This window comes from Cryptomeria japonica, unplaced genomic scaffold (genome assembly GCF_030272615.1).
Source record: "Cryptomeria japonica unplaced genomic scaffold, Sugi_1.0 HiC_scaffold_69, whole genome shotgun sequence".
NCBI lineage: Eukaryota > Viridiplantae > Streptophyta > Pinopsida > Cupressales > Cupressaceae > Cryptomeria > Cryptomeria japonica.
In genome coordinates this window covers 227,501-238,818 of record NW_026728891.1, presented here as the reverse complement: position 1 = coordinate 238,818, position 11,318 = coordinate 227,501, and the positions used below count along the sequence as shown (strand labels likewise).

Sequence of the window (11,318 nt, the reverse complement as noted above, 5' to 3'; positions counted from 1 at the left end):
GTGCTTGATCCCTATTTTGGGTGCCCACCTTGCACCAAGTGCGCACCCGGGGCAAACCGAGCGCCTTGGTGCACCGGGGCAAGATCGAGCGTGCACCCGAGGCGCCCCGAACATGCACCAAGGTGCACTCGGCCCACATGTGAGCGCAGGTCGTTGCGCCCGAGGTGGTGTGTGGGCACCGCGTTGCAGACGGGACACTGCACGCACACGACGCCCCCTCCAGGTGCACGCACGTAGGCCGGGCCGGGTGCACACCCGACGCCCTAGCAAGGTGCGCGCACCCGGGCAGGGCTCACACTTGGCGAACGGGGCGCACTTCGCGAGGGAGGGTGTGCACCTCGACGGGGGTGGGTGGCCGGGGTGGATTCGCACGTGGGTCGCGGTTTGCTAAGTACACACTGCGACAAGCTCATAACGGGTGCGATCATACCAGCGTTAGTGCACCGGATCCCATCAGAACTCCGCAGTTAAGCGCGCTTGGGCCGGAGTAGTACTGGGATGGGTGACCTCCCGGGAAGTCCCGGTGTTGCACCCTTTTTTAGTTTTTCGCCGGGCGTCGCAATGCTATTTGAATAAACCTTTTGCCCGTTTGCGTTCTCGTCGGGGCCGGGCCGGGCCGGGGTGCGCTGCCCGCACTACCGCGCGCGCGGGGGCGACACCGAGCGCGCACCCGAGGCGCCCCGAGCACACAGGCCACGGTGCAACCCGGGCGTTGTGCGCGCACCCCGGTGCGCCCGAGGTGCTGCGCGCGCACCCAGGTGAAATCAGTGTGCACCTCGGCCAGTGCGCGCTCGGTCGAGTCGCGCACGTTGGCCAAGGTGCACGGTGATGTTTCTTACTCTAAGGTTCCGCACCAGACGCCCGGGACAGGTGAGCGAAGCTGGGCGGGGCCGGGTGCGCGGCCGGGGCAGGTGCACGCAGCTGGAGAGAGCTTTGGAGCACACTTCGGAGCGCACCAATGATGCGCTCCATTCAAAAGTTTCCTGAAAAGGCAAAAAAAGTTGAGATTATAGAATTTCCCACTTGAGAGATTGTAAAAAAAAAAAATTTAAAATGAAGGAAACGCGGGTGCCAAGGTGTGCGCAGCCCAGCCAAGGTGTGCGCACCAAGGCGCCCACCCTGGCGAAGGTGCACGCAAGGTGCGCACCCGAGGCAAACCGGACAATTAACCCAACTTTCGACTTCGCGCGCACCTTGGAGCGCACTTCGGAGCGCTCCTTGGTGCGCACCAATCTTGGGCACCTCGGAGTGCACCATGGCGCCCACCAAGGTGCGCACCCGGGGCAAACCGAGCTCCGACTTCGTGCGCACCTTGGAGCGCACGAAAGGTGCGCACCATGGCGCCCACCAAGGTGCGCAGCCCAGCCAAGGCGTGCGCATCAAGGTGCGCACCCTGGCGAAGGTGCGCACCCGGGGCAAACCGAGCTCCGACTTCGTGCGCACCTTGGAGCGCACAAAAGGTGCGCAACCCAGCCAAGGTGTGCGCACCCCGGTCAAACCGAGCTCCGAATCGTGCGCACCAGAGGTGCACGCCATCGTGCGCACCTTGGAGCACACTTCGGAGCCCTCCTTGGTGCGCGCCGATGTTGCGCACCTCGGAGCGCACCCGGGGAAAACAATGCAATTAACCCGACTTTCGACTTCGTGGGCACCTCGGAGCGCTCTCGGGTTCGCACCTCGGAGCACACCGAGGTGCGCACCTTTGATGCGCTGCCTTCACCAATTTCCAGAAAAGGCAAGAAAACATTGAGAAGGTGTGCGCACCGAGGTGCCCACCCTGGCGAAGGTGCACGCGAGGTGCGCACCCGGGGCAAACCGGGCTCCGACTTCGTGCACGCCGCACCTTGGAGCACACTTCGGAGCGCTCCTTGGTGCGCACCAGGGCGCGCAACCCAGCCGAGGTGCCCACCCCGGCGAAGGTGCACGCGAGGTGCGCACCCGGGGCAAACCGGGCTCCGACTTCGTGCACGCCATGGTGCCCACCGCGGCGAAGGTGCACGCGAGGTGCGCACCCGGGGCAAACCGGGCTCCGACTTCGTGCACGCCGCACCTTGGAGCACACTTCGGAGCGCTCCTTGGTGCGCACCATGGTGCCCACCAGGGCGCGCAACCCCGCCGAAGGTGCACGCGAGGTGCGCACCCGGGGCAAACCGGGCTCCGACTTCGTGCACGCCGCACCTTGGAGCACACTTCGGAGCGCTCCTTGGTGCGCACCATGGTGCCCACCAGGGCGCGCAACCCCGCCGAAGGTGCACGCGAGGTGCGCACCCGGGGCAAACCGGGCTCCGACTTCGTGCACGCCATGGTGCGCACCGCGGCGAAGGTGCGCACCCGGGGCAAACCGGGCTCCGACTTCGTGCACGCCGCACCTTGGAGCACACTTCGGAGCGCTCCTTGGTGCGCACCAGGGCGCGCAACCCAGCCGAGGTGCCCACCCCGGCGAAGGTGCACGCGAGGTGCGTACCCGGGGCAAACCGGGCTCCGACTTCGTGCACGCCGCACCTTGGAGCACACTTCGGAGCGCTCCTTGGTGCGCACCATGGTGCCCACCAGGCCGCGCAACCCAGCCAAGGTGTGCGCACCAAGGTGCACGCGAGGTGCGCACCCGGGGCAAACCGGGGTCCGACTTCGTGCACGCCGCACCTTGGAGCACACATCGGGGCGCTCCCGGGTTCGCACCGGCGTTGCGCACCGTGGTGGGCACCTCGGAGCACACCAAGGTGGGCAGCGAGGTGCGCACCTTTGATGCGATGCCTTCACTAATTTCCATAAAAGGCAAAAAAAAAACGAGATTTTAAAATTTCCGTTTTGAAAGATAGTGAGAAAAAGGGAATGCTGGTGCCATCTTGAGCCCGCCCTGGTGCGCAGCCCAGCCAAGGTGTGCGCACCAAGGTGCCCACCCTGGCGAAGGTGCGCGCCCGGGCAATTAACCCAACTTCCAACTTCGCGCGCGCCAGGGTGGGAGCGCACCCAACAACCGGGCCTGGGAAGAGCCAATGCGAGAAACCCCACCAAACGCTCTGACAAAAAAAGAGGGGGCGCTCCAGTAACCCCGCTTCGGAGCGCACCCTGGGCAAACCCAGCCAAGGTGCCCACCCCGGCCAAGGTGCAGGCGAGGTGCGCACCCGGGGCAAACCGGGCTCCGACAACGTGCACGCCGCACCTTGGAGCACACTTCGTAGCGCTCCCGGGTGCGCACCTCAGAGCACACCAAGGTGGGCAGCGAGGTGCGCACCTTTGATGCGCTGCCTTCACTAATTTCCAGAAAAGGCAAAAAAAAAAGGAGATTTTAAAATTTCCGTTTTGAAAGATAGTGAAAAAAACGGAACGCGCGTGCCATCTTGAGCCCGCCCTGGTGCGCAGCCCAGGTAAGGTGCCCACCCTGGCAAAGGTGCGCACCCGGGCAATTAACCCTACTTCCGACTTCGTGCGCGCCAGGGTGGCAACCGGGCCTCGGAAGAGCCAATGCGAGAAACCCCACCAAACGCTCCGACAAAAAAAGAGGCGGCGCTCCAATAACCCCGCTTCGGAGCGCAGCCGGGGCAAACCCAGCCAAGGTGCCCACCCCGACGAAGGTGCACGCGAGGTGCGCACCCGGGGCAAACCGGGCTCCGACAACGTGCACGCAGCACCTTGGAGCACACTTCGAAGCACTCCCGGGTGCCCACCGGCGTTGCGCACCGTGGTGGGCAGCGAGGTGCGCACCTTTGATGCGCTGCCTTCACTAATTTCCAGAAAAAGGCAAAAAAAAATGAGATTTTAAAATTTCCGTTTTGAAAGATAGTGAAAAAAAAGGAACGCGGGTGCCATCTTGAGCCTGCCCTGGTGCGCAGCCCAGGCAAGGCATGCGCACCAAGGTGCCCACCCGAGGTGCACACCCGGGGCAAACCGGGCTCCGACTTCGTGCAGGCCGCACCTTGGAGCACACTTCGGAGCGCTCCTTGGTGCGCACCATGGTGCCCACCAGGGCGCGCAACCCAGCCAAGGTCTGCACACCAAGGTGCCCACCCCGGCGAAGGTGCACGCGAGGTGCGCACCCGGGGCAAACCGGGCTCCGACTTCGTGCACGCCATGGTGCCCACCGCGGCGAAGGTGCACGCGAGGTGCGCACCCGGGGCAAACCGGGCTCCGACTTCGTGCACGCCGCACCTTGGAGCACACTTCGGAGCGCTCCTTGGTGCGCACCATGGTGCCCACCAGGGCGCGCAACCCAGCCAAGGTGTGCGCACCAAGGTGCACGCGAGGTGCGCACCCGGGGCAAACCGGGGTCCGACTTCGTGCACGCCGCACCTTGGAGCACACATCGGAGCGCTCCCAGGTTCGCACCAGCGTTGCGCACCTTTGATGCGCTGCCTTCACTAATTTCCAGAAAAGGCAAAAAAAAACGATATTTTAAAATTTCCGTTCTGAAAGATAGTGAAAAAAACGGAACGCGGGTGCCATCTTGAGCCCTTCCTGGTGCGCAGCCCAGGCAAGTTGTGCGCACCAAGGTGCCCACCCTGGCGGAGGTGCGCGCCCGGGGCAAACCGGGCTCCGACTTCGTGCACTGCATGGTGCCCACCAAGGCGCGCAACCCAGCCAAGGTGCCCACCGCAGCGAAGGTGCACGCGAGGTGCACACCCGGGGCAAACCGGGCTCCGACTTCGTGCACGCCGCACCTTGGAGCACACTTCAGAGCGCTCCTTGGTGCGCACCAGGGCGCGCAACCCAGCCGAGGTGCCCACCCCGGCGAAGGTGCACGCGAGGTGCGCACCCGGGGCAAACCGGGCTCCGACTTCGTGCACGCCATGGTGCCCACCGCGGCGAAGGTGCGCACCCGGGGCAAACCGGGCTCCGACTTCGTGCACGCCGCACCTTGGAGCACACTTCGGAGCGCTCCTTGGTGCGCACCATGGTGCCCACCAGGCCGCGCAACCCAGCCAAGGTGTGCGCACCAAGGTGCACGCGAGGTGCGCACCCGGGGCAAACCGGGGTCCGACTTCGTGCACGCCGCACCTTGGAGCACACATCGGGGCGCTCCCGGGTTCGCACCGGCGTTGCGCACCGTGGTGGGCACCTCGGAGCACACCAAGGTGGGCAGCGAGGTGCGCACCTTTGATGCGATGCCTTCACTAATTTCCATAAAAGGCAAAAAAAAAACGAGATTTTAAAATTTCCGTTTTGAAAGATAGTGAGAAAAAGGGAATGCTGGTGCCATCTTGAGCCCGCCCTGGTGCGCAGCCCAGCCAAGGTTTGCGCACCAAGGTGCCCACCCTGGCGAAGGTGCGCGCCCGGGCAATTAACCCAACTTCCAACTTCGCGCGCGCCAGGGTGGGAGCGCACCCAACAACCGGGCCTGGGAAGAGCCAATGCGAGAAACCCCACCAAACTCTCTGACAAAAAAAGAGGGGGCGCTCCAGTAACCCCGCTTCGGAGCGCACCCTGGGCAAACCCAGCCAAGGTGCCCACCCCGGCCAAGGTGCAGGCGAGGTGCGCACCCGGGGCAAACCGGGCTCCGACAACGTGCACGCCGCACCTTGGAGCACACTTCGTAGCGCTCCCGGGTGCGCACCTCAGAGCACACCAAGGTGGGCAGCGAGGTGCGCACCTTTGATGCGCTGCCTTCACTAATTTCCAGAAAAGGCAAAAAAAAAAGGAGATTTTAAAATTTCCGTTTTGAAAGATAGTGAAAAAAACGGAACGCGCGTGCCATCTTGAGCCCGCCCTGGTGCGCAGCCCAGGTAAGGTGCCACCCTGGCAAAGGTGCGCACCCGGGCAATTAACCCTACTTCCGACTTCGTGCGCGCCAGGGTGGCAACCGGGCCTCGGAAGAGCCAATGCGAGAAACCCCACCAAACGCTCCGACAAAAAAAGAGGCGGCGCTCCAATAACCCCGCTTCGGAGCGCAGCCGGGGCAAACCAAGCCAAGGTGCCCACCCCGACGAAGGTGCACGCGAGGTGCGCACCCGGGGCAAACCGGGCTCCGACAACGTGCACGCAACACCTTGGAGCACACTTCGAAGCACTCCCGGGTGCCCACCGGCGTTGCGCACCGTGGTGGGCAGCGAGGTGCGCACCTTTGATGCGCTGCCTTCACTAATTTCCAGAAAAAGGCAAAAAAAAATGAGATTTTAAAATTTCCGTTTTGAAAGATAGTGAAAAAAAAGGAACGCGGGTGCCATCTTGAGCCCGCCCTGGTGCGCAGCCCAGGCAAGGCATGCGCACCAAGGTGCCCACCCGAGGTGCACACCCGGGGCAAACCGGGCTCCGACTTCGTGCAGGCCGCACCTTGGAGCACACTTCGGAGCGCTCCTTGGTGCGCACCATGGTGCCCACCAGGGCGCACCCGGGGCAAACCGGGCTCCGACTTTGTGCACGCCGCACCTTGGAGCACACATCGGAGCGCTCCCAGGTTCGCACCAGCGTTGCGCACCTTTGATGCGCTGCCTTCACTAATTTCCAGAAAAGGCAAAAAAAAACGATATTTTAAAATTTCCGTTCTGAAAGATAGTGAAAAAAACGGAACGCGGGTGCCATCTTGAGCCCTTCCTGGTGCGCAGCCCAGGCAAGTTGTGCGCACCAAGGTGCCCACCCTGGCGGAGGTGCGCGCCCGGGGCAAACCGGGCTCCGACTTCGTGCACTGCATGGTGCCCACCAAGGCGCGCAACCCAGCCAAGGTGCCCACCGCAGCGAAGGTGCACGCGAGGTGCGCACCCGAGGTGCACACCCGGGGCAAACCGGGCTCCGACTTCGTGCACGCCGCACCTTGGAGCACACTTCAGAGCGCTCCTTGGTACGCACCAGGGCGCGCAACCCAGCCAAGGTGCTCACCCCGGCGAAGGTGCACGCGAGGTGCGCACCCGGGGCAAACCGGGCTCGGACTTCGTGCACGCCGCACCTTGGAGCACACATCGGAGCGCTCCCGGGTTCGCACCAGCATTGCGCACCTTTGATGCGCTGCCTTCACTAATTTCCAGAAAAGGCAAAAAAAAGAAAAAAATGAGATTTTAAAATTTCCGTTTTGAAAGATAGTGAAAAAAACGGAACGCGGGTGCCATCTTGAGCCCGCCCTGGTGTGCAGCCCAGGCAAGTTGTGCGCACCAAGGCACCCACCCTGGCCAAGGTGGGTCACGGGGTGGGTCCTAGGGTGGGTAACGGGGTGGGTACTAAGGTGCGTGCCAAGGTGGGTCATAGGGTGGGTGCCAAGGTGGGCACCAGGGTGGGTGTGCACCAACCCTAGCCAGGGTAGGTCACGGGGTGGTTGTCGGGGTGGGCGTCAAGGAGCCAAGATGGGTGGCAAGTAGCCAAGTTGCGTGCCAAGGTGGGTGTCGGGGTGGGTGCCAAGGATCCAAGGTGGGTGCCAAGGAACCAAGGTGGGTGTCTGGGTGGGTGCCGAGGTGGGAGCCAGGGTGGGTCCCAAGGTGAGTGCAAAGGTGGGTGCCAGGGTCAAGGTGAGTGCCAATGTGGGTTCCAAGGTGCCAGGGTCAGGGTGAGTGCCAATGTGGGTTCAAAGGTGCTAAGTTGGGTGCGAGGTTGGGTGCGAGGGTGGGTGGGTGCCAAGGTGTGCTAGGTGGAAGCCCGGGTGGGTCGGCATCCCATGGGTGTCGAGTTGGGTGCCTGATGGGTGCTTCTTGTCAAGTTTTAGTCGCCGGGACTCATTTCGAGCCTTAGAGGTCGTTTCTTGTCCGGTTGCCCTGTCTTCGACCTGGGAACCCAATTTTGGTCCTCGGGTCCCATTTTTTTTTGTCTCGCATCCCACTTTTGGCCTGTGGCCTTTTCGGGGTCGATTCTCGTTTTGGGCATCAGAGCATGTTTCTTCTCCTAAAACCCAATATTTGTTTATTAAGTCTCGGAACACATTTTTGTTCTCGTGGACCCATCATGGGTCTTGGAACGCATTTGTGGTCCTTGGGTCCCATTTTGCATCCCGAAACTTGTGTTTTGGTGCTTGATCCCTATTTTGGGTGCCCACCTTGCACCAAGTGCGCACCCGGGGCAAACCGAGCGCCTTGGTGCACCGGGGCAAGATCGAGCGTGCACCCGAGGCGCCCCGAACATGCACCAAGGTGCACTCGGCCCACATGTGAGCGCAGGTCGTTGCGCCCGAGGTGGTGTGTGGGCACCGCGTTGCAGACGGGACACTGCACGCACACGACGCCCCCTCCAGGTGCACGCACGTAGGCCGGGCCGGGTGCACACCCGACGCCCTAGCAAGGTGCGCGCACCCGGGCAGGGCTCACACTTGGCGAACGGGGCGCACTTCGCGAGGGAGGGTGTGCACCTCGACGGGGGTGGGTGGCCGGGGTGGATTCGCACGTGGGTCGCGGTTTGCTAAGTACACACTGCGACAAGCTCATAACGGGTGCGATCATACCAGCGTTAGTGCACCGGATCCCATCAGAACTCCGCAGTTAAGCGCGCTTGGGCCGGAGTAGTACTGGGATGGGTGACCTCCCGGGAAGTCCCGGTGTTGCACCCTTTTTTAGTTTTTCGCCGGGCGTCGCAATGCTATTTGAATAAACCTTTTGCCCGTTTGCGTTCTCGTCGGGGCCGGGCCGGGCCGGGGTGCGCTGCCCGCACTACCGCGCGCGCGGGGGCGACACCGAGCGCGCACCCGAGGCGCCCCGAGCACACAGGCCACGGTGCAACCCGGGCGTTGTGCGCGCACCCCGGTGCGCCCGAGGTGCTGCGCGCGCACCCAGGTGAAATCGGTGTGCACCTCGGCCAGTGCGCGCTCGGTCGAGTCGCGCACGTTGGCCAAGGTGCACGGTGATGTTTCTTACTCTAAGGTTCCGCACCAGACGCCCGGGACAGGTGAGCGAAGCTGGGCGGGGCCGGGTGCGCGGCCGGGGCAGGTGCACGCAGCTGGAGAGAGCTTTGGAGCACACTTCGGAGCGCACCAATGATGCGCTCCATTCAAAAGTTTCCTGAAAAGGCAAAAAAAGTTGAGATTATAGAATTTCCCACTTGAGAGATTGTAAAAAAAAAAAATTTAAAATGAAGGAAACGCGGGTGCCAAGGTGTGCGCAGCCCAGCCAAGGTGTGCGCACCAAGGCGCCCACCCTGGCGAAGGTGCACGCAAGGTGCGCACCCGAGGCAAACCGGACAATTAACCCAACTTTCGACTTCGCGCGCACCTTGGAGCGCACTTCGGAGCGCTCCTTGGTGCGCACCAATCTTGGGCACCTCGGAGTGCACCATGGCGCCCACCAAGGTGCGCACCCGGGGCAAACCGAGCTCCGACTTCGTGCGCACCTTGGAGCGCACGAAAGGTGCGCACCATGGCGCCCACCAAGGTGCGCAGCCCAGCCAAGGCGTGCGCATCAAGGTGCGCACCCTGGCGAAGGTGCGCACCCGGGGCAAACCGAGCTCCGACTTCGTGCGCACCTTGGAGCGCACAAAAGGTGCGCAACCCAGCCAAGGTGTGCGCACCCCGGTCAAACCGAGCTCCGAATCGTGCGCACCAGAGGTGCACGCCATCGTGCGCACCTTGGAGCACACTTCGGAGCCCTCCTTGGTGCGCGCCGATGTTGCGCACCTCGGAGCGCACCCGGGGAAAACAATGCAATTAACCCGACTTTCGACTTCGTGGGCACCTCGGAGCGCTCTCGGGTTCGCACCTCGGAGCACACCGAGGTGCCCACCCTGGCGAAGGTGCACGCGAGGTGCGCACCCGGGGCAAACCGGGCTCCGACTTCGTGCACGCCGCACCTTGGAGCACACTTCGGAGCGCTCCTTGGTGCGCACCAGGGCGCGCAACCCAGCCGAGGTGCCCACCCCGGCGAAGGTGCACGCGAGGTGCGCACCCGGGGCAAACCGGGCTCCGACTTCGTGCACGCCATGGTGCCCACCGCGGCGAAGGTGCACGCGAGGTGCGCACCCGGGGCAAACCGGGCTCCGACTTCGTGCACGCCGCACCTTGGAGCACACTTCGGAGCGCTCCTTGGTGCGCACCATGGTGCCCACCAGGGCGCGCAACCCCGCCGAAGGTGCACGCGAGGTGCGCACCCGGGGCAAACCGGGCTCCGACTTCGTGCACGCCGCACCTTGGAGCACACTTCGGAGCGCTCCTTGGTGCGCACCATGGTGCCCACCAGGGCGCGCAACCCCGCCGAAGGTGCACGCGAGGTGCGCACCCGGGGCAAACCGGGCTCCGACTTCGTGCACGCCATGGTGCGCACCGCGGCGAAGGTGCGCACCCGGGGCAAACCGGGCTCCGACTTCGTGCACGCCGCACCTTGGAGCACACTTCGGAGCGCTCCTTGGTGCGCACCAGGGCGCGCAACCCAGCCGAGGTGCCCACCCCGGCGAAGGTGCACGCGAGGTGCGTACCCGGGGCAAACCGGGCTCCGACTTCGTGCACGCCGCACCTTGGAGCACACTTCGGAGCGCTCCTTGGTGCGCACCATGGTGCCCACCAGGCCGCGCAACCCAGCCAAGGTGTGCGCACCAAGGTGCACGCGAGGTGCGCACCCGGGGCAAACCGGGGTCCGACTTCGTGCACGCCGCACCTTGGAGCACACATCGGGGCGCTCCCGGGTTCGCACCGGCGTTGCGCACCGTGGTGGGCACCTCGGAGCACACCAAGGTGGGCAGCGAGGTGCGCACCTTTGATGCGATGCCTTCACTAATTTCCATAAAAGGCAAAAAAAAAACGAGATTTTAAAATTTCCGTTTTGAAAGATAGTGAGAAAAAGGGAATGCTGGTGCCATCTTGAGCCCGCCCTGGTGCGCAGCCCAGCCAAGGTGTGCGCACCAAGGTGCCCACCCTGGCGAAGGTGCGCGCCCGGGCAATTAACCCAACTTCCAACTTCGCGCGCGCCAGGGTGGGAGCGCACCCAACAACCGGGCCTGGGAAGAGCCAATGCGAGAAACCCCACCAAACGCTCTGACAAAAAAAGAGGGGGCGCTCCAGTAACCCCGCTTCGGAGCGCACCCTGGGCAAACCCAGCCAAGGTGCCCACCCCGGCCAAGGTGCAGGCGAGGTGCGCACCCGGGGCAAACCGGGCTCCGACAACGTGCACGCCGCACCTTGGAGCACACTTCGTAGCGCTCCCGGGTGCGCACCTCAGAGCACACCAAGGTGGGCAGCGAGGTGCGCACCTTTGATGCGCTGCCTTCACTAATTTCCAGAAAAGGCAAAAAAAAAAGGAGATTTTAAAATTTCCGTTTTGAAAGATAGTGAAAAAAACGGAACGCGCGTGCCATCTTGAGCCCGCCCTGGTGCGCAGCCCAGGTAAGGTGCCCACCCTGGCAAAGGTGCGCACCCGGGCAATTAACCCTACTTCCGACTTCGTGCGCGCCAGGGTGGCAACCGGGCCTCGGAAGAGCCAATGCGA

General features: G+C 63.5%; 2 non-coding genes across 2 annotated transcripts; both read left to right on the top strand.

The window, feature by feature from the left end:
• Window positions 1–416: 416 nt before the first annotated feature.
• On the top strand, window positions 417–535 carry LOC131863834 (5S ribosomal RNA). The gene has a single exon (XR_009362728.1). It is a non-coding gene; the product is annotated as a 5S ribosomal RNA (ribosomal RNA).
• A 7,804-nt stretch (window positions 536–8,339) lies between these two features.
• Window positions 8,340–8,458, top strand: LOC131863833 (5S ribosomal RNA). The gene has a single exon (XR_009362727.1). It is a non-coding gene; the product is annotated as a 5S ribosomal RNA (ribosomal RNA).
• Window positions 8,459–11,318: the final 2,860 nt, after the last annotated feature.